This window comes from Aptenodytes patagonicus, chromosome 3 (assembly GCF_965638725.1).
Source record: "Aptenodytes patagonicus chromosome 3, bAptPat1.pri.cur, whole genome shotgun sequence".
NCBI lineage: Eukaryota > Metazoa > Chordata > Aves > Sphenisciformes > Spheniscidae > Aptenodytes > Aptenodytes patagonicus.
In genome coordinates, this window is record NC_134951.1 from 19,590,896 (window position 1) to 19,604,066 (window position 13,171).

Below are 13,171 nucleotides of genomic sequence, written 5' to 3' on the forward strand. Positions count from 1 at the left end.
GGACAAAATGTGGTTTAGAAAATTTAACCCCACAGTTAGTGGCATCTCTCGTTTTAATAGCTGAAATTTGAACCCCAGTATCTACCAAAAATGTGACCGGGACTTGTTTCGGCCCCACGATGCCGGTAATTAGTAAATCACCCCGGCTGTTTTCAGTGAGCTGTCTAATATACATTCCATCGGAGGGCGAAGGATCTAGTTTCCCGCCAAGTTTCAGGGGACCTTTGTCTCTAACAAGTCAATTAAAGAGGGTGCACAGGGGGTGGTATTTTTGGAACCCGACTCTTTGTCTGTCAGCTTATCAGGCCATCCAGACACCATTTTTTCTAACTTGTCTGTTGGCAACCCGTCCATTAAATCCCGCGGGATCCCCTTTTGCCATCCCTTTGTGCACAGGCTATTGCACTTATTTAGAATGTCCCTCCCTCCAGGTGATTTAACAAGAGATGTTATTCTATCACCCCCAGGGCACGGAACCATTTTTACTTCAGCTCGCCTCAGGCCCCTGGAGTCTGCTTTAGTGGCTGGAAGGTTGACGGTGCCGTACTTGCGCCCGTAATTAATCAATTCTTGGGCTACCTCCCCCCAAGTCCACATCTTCCTATTCGGGGGCAAGCGGTGCCGATTGGGCGTAAGTCCTTCTAAAGCAGCCGCAACTCTCTTGCCTTGAGGCATTGCCTGTATTTTCCCTGTAATTGTATACCAATCAGCTTCAGGGAACCGGGGAGTCCCCTTATAAGGGGAGTCATTCTTTTGGGGTCTACCGGCATCATCATCGGGGACTCCTGCCTAGGCTCCAACTTTCGATCATACATCATCTGCAAACAAGCTGCTTTCTGCACACTTTCCACCAATTGATCAACAGTCCTTGTAATTGCGAGGGGATCCCCCCCTCCAAGGGGTTCAAGCCCCCCACCCAATAGGCTGCCCACTGGGTTAATGACCAAGGGGCACGATAATTTCCAGTAGTTAAAAATACTCCCGGTCCCCAATACCCCTCCGCCTCCTTTTCACTCAAGAAAATCTGATCCCCTCCAGATAACGATATTCTCCACACATACTCCGTCTCCTACTCCCTAGGAGTTCAGCCAAAATCCTTTTTTAACTTTGTCAACTCGGTGGCGGTATAGGGGACCTTCTTGGTTGCGACTTGTGGGAACTGATCCTGATCATCATCATAAACATACTCGGTCTTAACCAAGGGTCGCAACGAGGGCAGGTCTAATTTCTCTACTCTTTCTCTTGCTGCCTGTAAGTTGCCAAACGGGTAACCAGTTTCTGACTTCGAGGATACTTCCTCATGGGCATTGCCTGCAAGGAGTTGCTCCTTAAGAGCAGTCTGCAGATGTCTCACCTGGCCTCTCTTTTTTTCAAGCTGTTCCTTTAATTCCACCACTTGGCCCCTGCAAGGACCGAACAAGGCTTTGAAGGGATTCACCAATTTGGGATTCCTCAATGCGACAGTGTTCCCTAGCGTCTACAGCAGCGGCCAAACTGGCACCGAGAACAGCACAAACAATCGATTTTCCCCTTCCTGATCTTATTCTCACATCCTTTTGCAAAGCATTCGTTCGATCAACCACACTCTGCAAACTATACCAATTTTCCCGAGCCCAGTCTACCCCGGGCACAGAGGGTCGTGCATTATGTTTTTCCAAGAATTCAACCAAAACTTCTCTCCCCAAAGGGGCACTTTTAGTATCATTCATCTTATATAAAGCGGGGAAGCAGTCGTCTCAGGAAGGCAGCACGTAAGTTTCAAACACAAACCCGCACCCCTTACTTTCCTGAGAGGTCTCATGTATTTGGGAAACAGTGCAGCACTCTCGTCTCAAGGGATCCTGTCCGTGATGCCAATTAATGTCCCAATCCAATGTTGGGAGAGGTTTCGATATGATCCCGAGAGCAAGATTAAGACACAAATGAGGTCAAATGCCGTGTACCCAAGACAGATTTTTATTATCAAAAGTAGAAAAGAGAAGTTAGTAGCGACAGGATAGAATGGAATAAAAAGACAGAAGTTAAGCAAGCATTAGGGACAGAGTTGCAAGGATAGTCACCACCATGGATCCATGGTGTCCCGAGGGTCCAAGTCTTTTGATGTTTCAGTGGTGGGCGATTGCGCCGGGCTTGTCTTGGCAGTCCCTTTTATCCTCATTCCAGGGCTGCAATTTCCATGACAACGACACATACCTGTATATCTCCACATTCCTGCATATGCGCACACGTTTCACGCGACCCCAGGACCCCCAACCCCCTGCTCTTCACGCAACCGGTGCCTGACTTGGCAGGATGTCTTCAAGTGTTTTACAGTTCAGTCTCCCACTTGTAGCCGTTATCTCTGTGGCCTTGTAGCAGCCAGAGGATTCTTCGCTTAGACAAACAATCTTTGAGGCAAATGATTTACAGTTCAATCTCTCACATGTACGTAAGAGGGAGAGAGAGAAAAAGATTTTGAAGAAATAACGCTGCCTTGAACATCTCTGTTTCTTTTAAAGACATTTTCACTGTTGCTACTTACATCCCAGTCCCCAGACCAAAGTGGGATAGGAACTTGCTGACTTACTGCAAGGTTTTGTTGCTTGTTACCTGACCACTGCTAGAGCCATCATTGCTGTTTTGATGCAGCTTCCTTTGTTGCTTTTTAAAATCAGAAGATTCTCCAAGATATTTAAGGATTTGCCTGTTTGGTAGAATGAAAGTGAAAGAAAGAAGATGCTGAATAATATAAAATAAGTGACTTTGTGGTTGCCTTTTGGGTCCATTTCTCAACTGGTCTTAGCGTTTGCTTCTAGCACTGAATATAACAAAATGTTCTTAGAAACCAAGGATGGGAAAATCAGGGTCAGAAACTTTGCAGAGGTTGTATGCAGCCATATTGTATTGGAAAGACATCAGGACCCATCAGCAGGGCCAGCATCTGGGCTGGGATCTAAAAGCCCAGTCTCCTACAAGAGGCAGCAGTTCGAGCCCTGTCTCCTAAGGGGTTTGAACCTCTCATCAATGGCATGTTGTCTGGCTGAGAAGCAGTGCCTCTGGCTCCCGTCAACTTCCTACCAGCATGCTTAAACTCTAATTTGGGCAGGAAAAATACTGACTGGCACAACACCCTTGAAAGGGTGCCAGTGCCTGATTTCAGTCCACCTTCTGCCAAGGTCAAATTCTTCTCAATTTCCAAACTAATTTCATTCAGTTTTATCCCCTGTGGTTGAGAAGAGTTTCCCATGGACACCTTTGGAACTGCTTCATCATTCTCTGTATCGACATAAGTCTTAATGAAAGTTAAGCAATGAGATGCTAAAATTACAGTATCACAAGGTTTGGTTCTTGAACTTGCCCTGTATGAAGATGCAAAGCGTCCCCTCTTTGGTGACCCTGGCTGGAGTGCTGAACGAAGGCAAGTCTATTTGTGCTCAGCCAGGTGGGACTGCTGCTACCACTAAGGGAAAGTGTCCTGCCAGCAGTCCTGGCTTGAGTAGATTTGCATAGTGGGTGCAAAGTAACCCTGATATGCACTTTTCTAGACAGACAGTTTATCAAACACAGTAAGAATAGTCTTTTACATAGGTATTCTATGAAATTAAGTATGTCTGGTTTTTCACACAGACATTTCACACCTGCTCAATTTGCATTTGGTGTTTTTTCTCCTTTCACTTGTATTTGCATGTTGTTGTTTTCTTTTAATTACACTGCTGTTTGTTTCCCTTTTTTATTAAATACAGTGTCCTCTTATATTCTACTGGATGCCTCTCCCCTGACTCTTTGTCTGAGCTTTCGTCCTTGCCCCCACTATGAATCTGCTCTGCCAAGTTTTCAGCTGACATAACATTGCTCATATCCAGGAAGTTACTGGGCTCCTACTGCTTTCCCACTCCTGGTTAACTATGGATTAAACATACAGAATCTCTTCAGCTGCCTGCAAGTTCTCACTGTTCTGCTAACTGGGACCACATTTTTCAGAAGTGGCAATTTGGGAGCATGCTCCTGGGAGAGAGAGGTTACTGGTACACGTCAGTCCTCTTGATCATTGCTTGCTTGCCAGTCCATATGGAAAAAACCCGGGTCTCATTATCTCCGTGCATAAAAGAAACACAGTCATTTAAAACAATATCCAAAATAAATGGCAATAGTCATTTGTGGAACTATCTGAAAACATGCTAAAGCAATTCAGATGCTATAAATCCTCCAGTATCATCTGTGGCTATAAACAAGGCTGGCTACAGGCAGTAGAGATACAAAACACAGAAAGAGAGCCACAGTAAGAGAGCCACAGCTAAAGCACTACTCCTCAGAGTAATTGAGATCTAGTATATCTGTTTGATTCCTTGTCTTTTACTCTCCGTTAGCCTCCCAGGTTTCTTCGGAAAGCTGATCCTAAAGTGGTATCACACACCAGAATGTCTCCATCCTCCATCTTGGGGAACTGTCTACACTCCCCCAAATATTTCTGTTGAAGAACTGAGTGAGTAACTTGTCGTCTTCAAAAACGCCACTAACAGAGTCTTTGTTCATCTCATTGATGCTCCATATGTGGAGACAAGAGGAATCGGGAAAGGTGCCTGGACTTGTCTCATACATCTGGTAAGTGGATCAGTTCTCCAACACTCTGCCTGGAGGACATGTGTCAATATGTTGTTCAGTGCTTGTTGCTACTTTTCTCACATGTTCTTCCTCAGTTGTTGCAATGAGTAGCTGCTGTTCTGACATAGACATTAGTCACAATATTCAGAGATTAGTTATGCAATACCACCAATCCCTGATGCCAAAGTCTGGGGTGGCATTATCTTCTGGAACTTCCACTGTTATCAGCACATCTTGTGCAATAACTCCTAGAAATTGTGTTGAGACCACAGAGGCAAATAAGGGTGGAGAGACTTAACTGTCAAAGTGCCCTCCAAGTAGCTCTGACTGCGTGCAAAGGCTTGAACGACAGTGATGTTCCCAAGCCTTCAGGACTGCCTAGTGCCTGACTCCTGAGGGATTATGAGCTTAGATCAATCTTCTCTTTCATTCTTCATTTAGTCAAGAACTAAATGCACAGTAACACCTGAATATAGCCTTTCCCCCCCCCCCCCCCCGCTCCCAGACGGATATAGCTTTCCATTCCAATGAAAATTAGCATTTCTCCTTCCATTTAAAAAGAAAGACAATATCCTGTTTAGTCAATGGTAGGTTGTTTGTGGCTACCTGATACCTGGAACATGTAGTTCAGGACTGACTTGGCACAAAGGTAATAAGCTGCATGCAAAACGTTTCATACAAACAAAAGAATAAAAAAGCAACACCTTGTTGGATTTATTATTTATTCAGAAATCCTACTTTTGGAGCTTGTGCTGAATCTCAGTTTTGGTTTTGTTTTTTTTGTTTTGGGTTTTTTTAAACACATAGATTCTGGTCTTCATAATGAATGAAAACTTGCAGATATGGATGCTTATGATTCAAAAACCAATAGATGGACATAAAGAATCCAGAACTTCCTTTTTCTTTATGATTTAGGCCTTTACACCTCTCAGGCTTTTTAGGAAGCTGCCTCATAAATTGGTCACTCATTCATCATATGGGGGTTACTTCTGTGTTAGGCAGAACAGAGGCTACGGGAATCTGCTGCAGGGAAATCTCAGTCTTCTCAAACTCTCCTGCTAGCTGTGGTCCCTTCACAGGATGCACAGTACATCTGCAGGTGGAACTGCAAAATAGCCTTGCTGGTACAGATTTGCTGAGCTGGCTTTCCAGGTGTAAGAATGCTATCTAGTGGTTAAAAACTTGAATTTAGCCCTTTATATTGGAAAATATATGCAATATATGACTCTTTAGCAATGCAGAGCAGAAGAGAAAAATGAAGAATTTGGGACTTCGTATTTGAATGAGCAGGTGAAACACTTGTTAGGCTGGAAAGCCTAACTGAATTTTCATTAAGTTCTCTCTGTGTACCATCAAAGAGTCTTTAAGGTTAAAGTATCATCATATCAAGGCAGGTACTGAACATTTCTCAGATGAAACACATTCTCATATCCGATTACTAAGCCCATAAATCAAATCTTTTTAGAGAAATTGCTAACAGCAATGTTCGTTGAGCTGTTCCTATTGAAAATAACATGCTTTGTTTTTTCATGGGGTTTACTGAAGTTTAACAAGATCTGTTTCTCTTAATCACTTACTACCTTTTTCTGCTTTTCCCTTTGAATCTTCTTTTGTCTCATAACTTTATATTAATTCAAAGCCATAATTTTCATTGGCAGCTTACTGCATGCTCAAATTAGTGAACACAAGATTTATTTACCAAAGAAAGAAAAATCCTTAGTGCAAAGAGCACCTTTGATATTGTTTGGCAAAAATAAAATCACAAGACCAGGCTCAACCCAACATATAATATAAGTAGAGGCCATCTTGCCTGGATTATAATTAATTTTTGATTCTTCCTGTTGCCATGACACCATGCACGAAAAGAAATAAGCCACACGTTGTGCAGCACTCAAGAGCTTGTTGGAATTTGGGGTTTGTTTCTTATCTTTAAAATAGCAAGAAAATTCCATTTCAGTGAAACAAAAGTCAGCAGTAACACCAGAGAGTTTTTCCTGGTGTTTCCTGTTCCTGTTCACCTCTCCTGGAGTGGGAGAGGGATGGATGCCAGATAAGTTTTGAAATCTTGCTCATTGAAGGAAATAATAATAATGATTCAGAGATGTTTGCTTAAATTGTCTGATTCTACTCCTGTCAAATCAAGTGATTATCACCTTTTCTAATCTTTGTGGACTACTCTTATTTAATATTCCTCTGCGGCCACCCCCTCCCAGCTGCTTCAGGGGCAGCGATTAGCCAGAGCACAGCACACAACCCACACACCCGTCACACAAAACTTATGTCGAGTCTTCAGTAGCTCTTCAGAGATGCTAAGAGAGGGTGAGTTCTTCAGGGTGGAAATACCTATTTTATACAAAGGACATACAAGACACTCTAGAGAGTAATGGAAATTTTTTTGGACCTCATGTTCTGACTGCTTTTATGGCCTTTAAAGAGATTATGATATTTTCCTGTAAACAGAAAAGGTTTTCCTTCCCCTACCATATTGAGTGCTCCTTGTATCCAGGGACTTTTACAGTTCGTGGTGTTTCACACGTGGTTGTTGAATACTCAGAAACATAAAGCCCTATAAAACCCTTCCACTGGGGCATTGTTAGTTGTTTTATTGGCAAATCCCACCCGATGCAGCCTCCCGACTGAGACCAATAACTGTTGCTTGAAGCAAGACACCAGGAACACCACAGTCATCTCTGTGGGGCTGCTGCCCGCCTGTATTTGGAGATGATCATCTATGAGCGGAGACAATCATGAGCATTTCTTAACGAGTGCTCCATGGTGCTGTGAGCCACAGTGAAGTGGCAGGCAGGCAGGCAGCTCTCAGCTGCTTTGCTGGTGTTGGATGGCAGCTAGAGTTCCTCTGTGAGCTTCATATTCACTTTGGAGTAAGAAAAGTCATAGTCCATCCAGCCAAAAGAAGTGTTATAACCTCATTGAGCTGTGCTGACAGGCTGCGTACTTGAGGTTGCCATCAAAAGCTTTAAAGACCTTGAGTACTGAGTGTCCTGAAGGGTCATTAAGGTACCCTGTGATTTAAAGCAGATGTTGCTGGAACCTCAGGCATTTCTCAGTTTCCTTTGCCTTGCAGCCACAGCCTCTGGCCAAACCCTGTGGCTCAGAAGGGGTTTTCTCAGGCACAACAGTAAAAGCTACCAAAGGGAGATGGTTGCACCCTACAGAGCTCTTTGGGTTTAAAGGAAGCCCTGGGATGTATGTAAAAGGACCAAGGATACTGCTTGCAGGTACTGTAGCTTTTCATGTTCATTTTCCACAGACAAATGGCAGAGAAAATATCTGGGTTAATTGCCTCAGTTTTAGTACAAAGGAGAAGCTGACTCAGAGGGTCAGCTCTCACATAAGGCTCTCAGATTTTAACGCAGTCACAACCCCCCCTCTGCCTCCCTTAGCAAGCCTTAGTTGTAAGGAGATGCCATTAATTGTCTGCAGAGCCTGCAATGCAGCACGTCCTAAGATCACAAATGAAAGGATAAAAATTGCTGGTAAGGGTGATGGCACTAAGCACTGAACTTACATTTCTATCTGTCACTGCATAGGTAGAAGTGACAGAGAGAAAGGTGCTCTTTCTCAGTGCCTCTCCCTTCTGCTGCTCTGGATCTCTCTGCTTTCTGTTTCCCACTGTGGGAAGCAGCGAGATAGCCCCTATAGACATGCATCTTCCAAGGGACATTCTTCAACACACAATGCTGCTGTGCACCTAGAAACCATATCCTGCTGCTGGGAAGCCAGCAGGAGTTGCAAGTAGCACTGAAAGGCTGGAGGCATCCTGCACTGAGAAGGTCCTGTAACCACCTGATCAGTGCTGAAGGCTGGGGAAATCTGCTGAACAAAATGGAGTGATATGGTGGGAGCAAAGTGCTAGACGTCTGGTAAGACACACTGTACTACCCCAATCCTCTAATTGCACCATTTTGCATAAGATAATTGCAAGGTCCTGAAAAGGAAGAATGGATCCAGCTGAAACACATGCTCCAAACGCATCCCTAACAGGCTGTAACTGCCATGAACCAGAAGTTTCCCAGGAGTCCCTGGAAGTTTGGCAGGGAGATGGTGGCAGCCGGGACAGCACATTATATTTGCTTTAAAACTTAGTGTTGGCGGGATCCTGAAACATACCTCTAGGCCACAAAAAATACAAGAAACTAACTTTTCACTTTGCTTTACTCAGATATACTTGGGGGGTGGAAGGAAGGAAGGCACGTGAAGATTGGAACATATATAAATAGAGTGAGGTAAAGGCAGAAAGACTCACAGCAACCCCCCATTGCAGCTTGCCTCCCCTACCAAACATGTTGACTGCTAAACGGATGGTTAGAGTTATTGTTTGGACAGTTGCATTGTTTCTGCTGAACATCTGTATTGAGGAACAGATACGACAGCAGGCGTGGGTAGGAAGGGAGAAGAGAATAATTTGGCTACGTTACAACATCCGTCAATTATAAAATATAGAGAAGATGCAATGTTATTAGCCAATACTTAATCTGTTTTGAACGAACTGACTTTTAGTGTTCCCCCTTCTTCTCTCAGTGCAATTAATCAGTGCTCTCTGAACATGGCATTTTGAAAGAGACCCCCGGTTTGCACCTCTCATTTTACCTTTGCAGATTGAAACATCTCTACGCTTATATCAATTTTCTGGAAGTTCAAATACCTCAGCTTTTTCACTTTCAGAAAATTTTATATACTCTCGGAGAACAGGAGCAATAATATGTTAATATCCAGAGACTAGAACAGCCCCAGCAGAGTGTGCAGGCCCATCATAACATCGTTATTTTTAGCCATGATATCATTACAATTAACTCTCTGGAGGTTTTGAAACACAGACTTTAAAAGCTTGAGATAGAAATCTTGTTAATATGCATTTATGTGCAATACTCTCAAAGAAAGCCAGTCCTTATTGTCTGCAATGGTGTTCAGAGACTGCACCCTGCTGGCTCACAGCAGCACCGCTTACCACAAGGGCTTAAAATACCCTTTCTGCGTGCTTTTCTAATGCATCAAGAAAAGTTTATCCATATTCCAACTCAGGTATCCCTCACTCGACCTATACTCATCATAGAAGTTAATGAGACTTCAACAAAATGAGTACACTAATAATTACTGAGGCATGAATATAAAGAAAGAAATGCTGCATTATGCTCATCTGCCAAGGCAATTTTAAAATGAAATTTTGCACAATATCTCATGCATTTCTCCTGTGGGTAATCCTACAAAATGACAGTGTCATTCTCAAAATATAATGAGACCTCAGGATTTTGAGGAAGTTCAAGAATTTCTGCCACCCACCAAAACCCAAAACATCATCTCAAGGGAGCAAAGAGAAAAAATAAAATGTGTGCTTGTTTGTAATCATTCTCAAGAATAATCTACAGCAGTGTAAAATCTCAGGAATGGCTGAGCCCACAGACTTTAATTTGGACTGGTACGAGCAGGTCAGGCCTACAGAACCTGCTAAATTAGTGTGTTATGTTCACTCTCCTTTAACGATATACAACTTTTTCCTCTTATAGTCCACAGCAAAATCAGTCTCGGATTCTGTCACAAAACAGATAATGACAATTGAAGCAAATCATTGGCTGTCAGAAAAACAGTTCTCTGTCGCAGGTACTCTTACACAGCAAGATGAGCTTGTTGCTCACCTAAAATGAAAATCCAAACTCACCAGAAAGTAATGGAAAGACTAATCCATGTTAATGGGCTCTGAGCATTCAATTCATAGCATACATGGAGTACCACTTACTCAAGCTTATAGACGTTTGTTTTTACTTTTCCAGCTACTTGGGAAAAAAAAAGGCAATGTTTTGAAGGAGGAAGTGATTTAATTCTATTCCTAATACACTTTCTTCCATATAAAGCTACAAAAAATATCCCAGAACCTTTAGCGGTCTATTTAATATGGGCAATCTGCATTGCTCCAGGATCAGATTTCTGGCTCTACAAAATTACGCAGCAGAATTTCTTCTTCCTGTAGACATATATAAGCTACACTGACTAGAAGCCACATTTGACATTTAAGGACCTGCTGCGCATAAAAATAAAGTATCACACATCAGCTAGACACACATATTTACATTCAGATTTTAGAAAATGGCAGAGATAGGACACCTAATTTACTCCCAGGGGCTCTCTTCTTTGGGACCTAGGTTTAAATTTAGCATTTATATACTGACTAGTGTTCATTTCATTTTTGGCTTGAAAAGTGACCAAGGAACACCAGGAATAAATTACCAGTTAGCACATACAGCTTGACATTGTTCTCTCCTGTGCACGCACCACAAAAGAAGTGGACTATTCAGCCTTTCAAGTGCATTTCCATTGCTTGCATGTGTGAGCTGGTTTGCATGATTTACAGCATCTAAACATTCTGTATATGTGCCACATATGTGTTAAGTTATAGTCATCACACACACACGCATTCATATGGAAACACCGCATGGGAGCAGAGTAACCTGGTTCTAATTTGCACCACCAAGTTCTGCCCTGGTATCTGAAAGCAGTACTTGTGATAAGGCACTCTACGACTGTTTCACTCAGTTTTAGCCATTTAAAAGTTATGTGCCTGTACAAAGGCAGTTGCCTAGGCTTCTTTTGTCATCAAAGTGGGTGGGAAAAAAAACCACAGCTGAGAAGCACCTTGAGACTAACTGCCTAGACAACTATCTTAGTAAGCAGCATAGGATGGGAAGTGTCCCAAAAACACAGATGTGTCTTTGCACTGACTGCCATCAGTTAAGGCCAGACACCTGAATGTTAAGACAAACCTCATACTGAAGTGAACGAACGCTGAATCTTGGTTCCCAGAGTGCGGAGTCTGGGCAGCAAAGGTTTCCTTGTCCAAAATAGTCTTTCCTCCCTTCTTGCTGCACTGCTAATGGGCAAGTACCCACAGCACGAAATCCCCTATGAGAAACATCCTAGATGATCTCCAATACAGAAAAAAAAAAAAAAAAAAAAAAAAAGGATGCACTGTGCTTGCAGGTTGGCAGTGGCAATCTCTAGCACTACCCCCATACATGTGTGTGTACATAATTCAATGCCTACAGTCACATCTCTACTAGTACCATTAAAACTAGTAGAATGCTAGAACTAGCATTATGTTTTTGTGCTGTGGGATTCAATTGTCTCAATCGTTCAGTTCTTAGAGGACAGTTACCGGCATGATTTTGACCTGAACTCTCCCACCCAGTGCCCAGGTACAGTTCAGGAGTTCTCTGGGGCCGGGGCCACTCCTGACAGAACTTATGACTATGGATGTGGGTCACCTCTGGTGACTGAATGATCCTGGACACTCTCTGTTTACTAGAACATACATGGGCTAGAAGTTTGCCAGTTAAGAATTCAACCTATACACCCTAAATTTTAGATAGTTGAGACCCTGAAGTCCGTTACCCCACTTAGAGTTTCTGCAGTGCTTGATTCTCTGATTACAGACCCGTTGTGCAGAAACCCAGTCACACAGCTGAAGGCATTGGGTAAGAAAATCTTTCTACGGCAAGGTAAGCTGAACCTGGCAGAGAGACTGAGGAAATGCCCAGGAGCTAAATGTTACTAAACTACAAGATAATTGCACGTGACTGAGAAAAACCCTTCTCTCTAAAAGAAATCTGCGAAGCAAAACATACCCTAATTGGAAGCAACTGACTGTGGGAGCAGAGGAAGAAAGTAGAAACGTTGCTTTGTTAATAATACCTGCTCCTAGAATAGGTCAAAACCCCTTGTGGCGTGTATAGACTATTTTCTACCCAATTAATTGAACAAAATATCTAAACTGATCTTTCCCTTATGGAGAAAAATCATTATGCTCCCTGAAAATGAAAGAAAGGAATGACTGAGTAGCAGCTATTATGTGGCCTTGATTTATCTTGAATTGTCAGGTATAAAGCACATACATGCATATTAGTTATGCACAACATTTTTTTGAAGAAATTGTGCCTGTGCTTTTTTTATGGATATAGACAAATTGTATTCTAACAAGTGAGAAAGAAACTATGGGGACTGAAGGAAAGAATGCATCCTCAACTGCAGTTCAGGCAAAATGCAAAGTGCCTGTTGATAGAGTCAAGAACATGAAAGCCAATTCCCACTGTCAAAGAGAGTTAAGTATGCTCTGTTGTACAGGAGATTGGGCTTTGCCTTTAGAAGTTTCACCTCCACAACACCAAACCGAGGGGAATACAAGCTACTCACAGTGGACAGATCTGTTACAGCTACCTCCACCAGACCTAAATCTGCGGTGCAAGAATATACACGCATCTTAGAGCAATCCTTGGAGCAGCACGTTCACCCAGCTAGAGCGTACACCAACGACTGCAACTTAAGCTGGACCAAAGCCCCAGCTGTGGGTCAAATTAGCTCTACAAATAACCAGATTCAGTCTTTTGGCTAAGCTGCGAGGTGATGAGTCAGAAACTGCAGTTATGCCCAGAAGTGAGGCAGCAGGTCTCCAGGCCACAGGCTGTGCTTGCTCTGAAGGATGGAGAGGCAGATAAGCACAGCAAGTCCTACCATAACAAAAGCACTTTTCTTTAGTGAATGTATAGCACTGAAGTCATTATGAAGAATCACAGGAGACACA

The 13,171-nt window shown here is 42.9% G+C and overlaps 1 pseudogene; it reads right to left on the reverse strand.

Moving 5' to 3' along the window:
- Positions 1 to 213: 213 nt before the first annotated feature.
- On the reverse strand, positions 214 to 1,709 carry LOC143158854 (uncharacterized; annotated as a pseudogene).
- Positions 1,710 to 13,171: the final 11,462 nt, after the last annotated feature.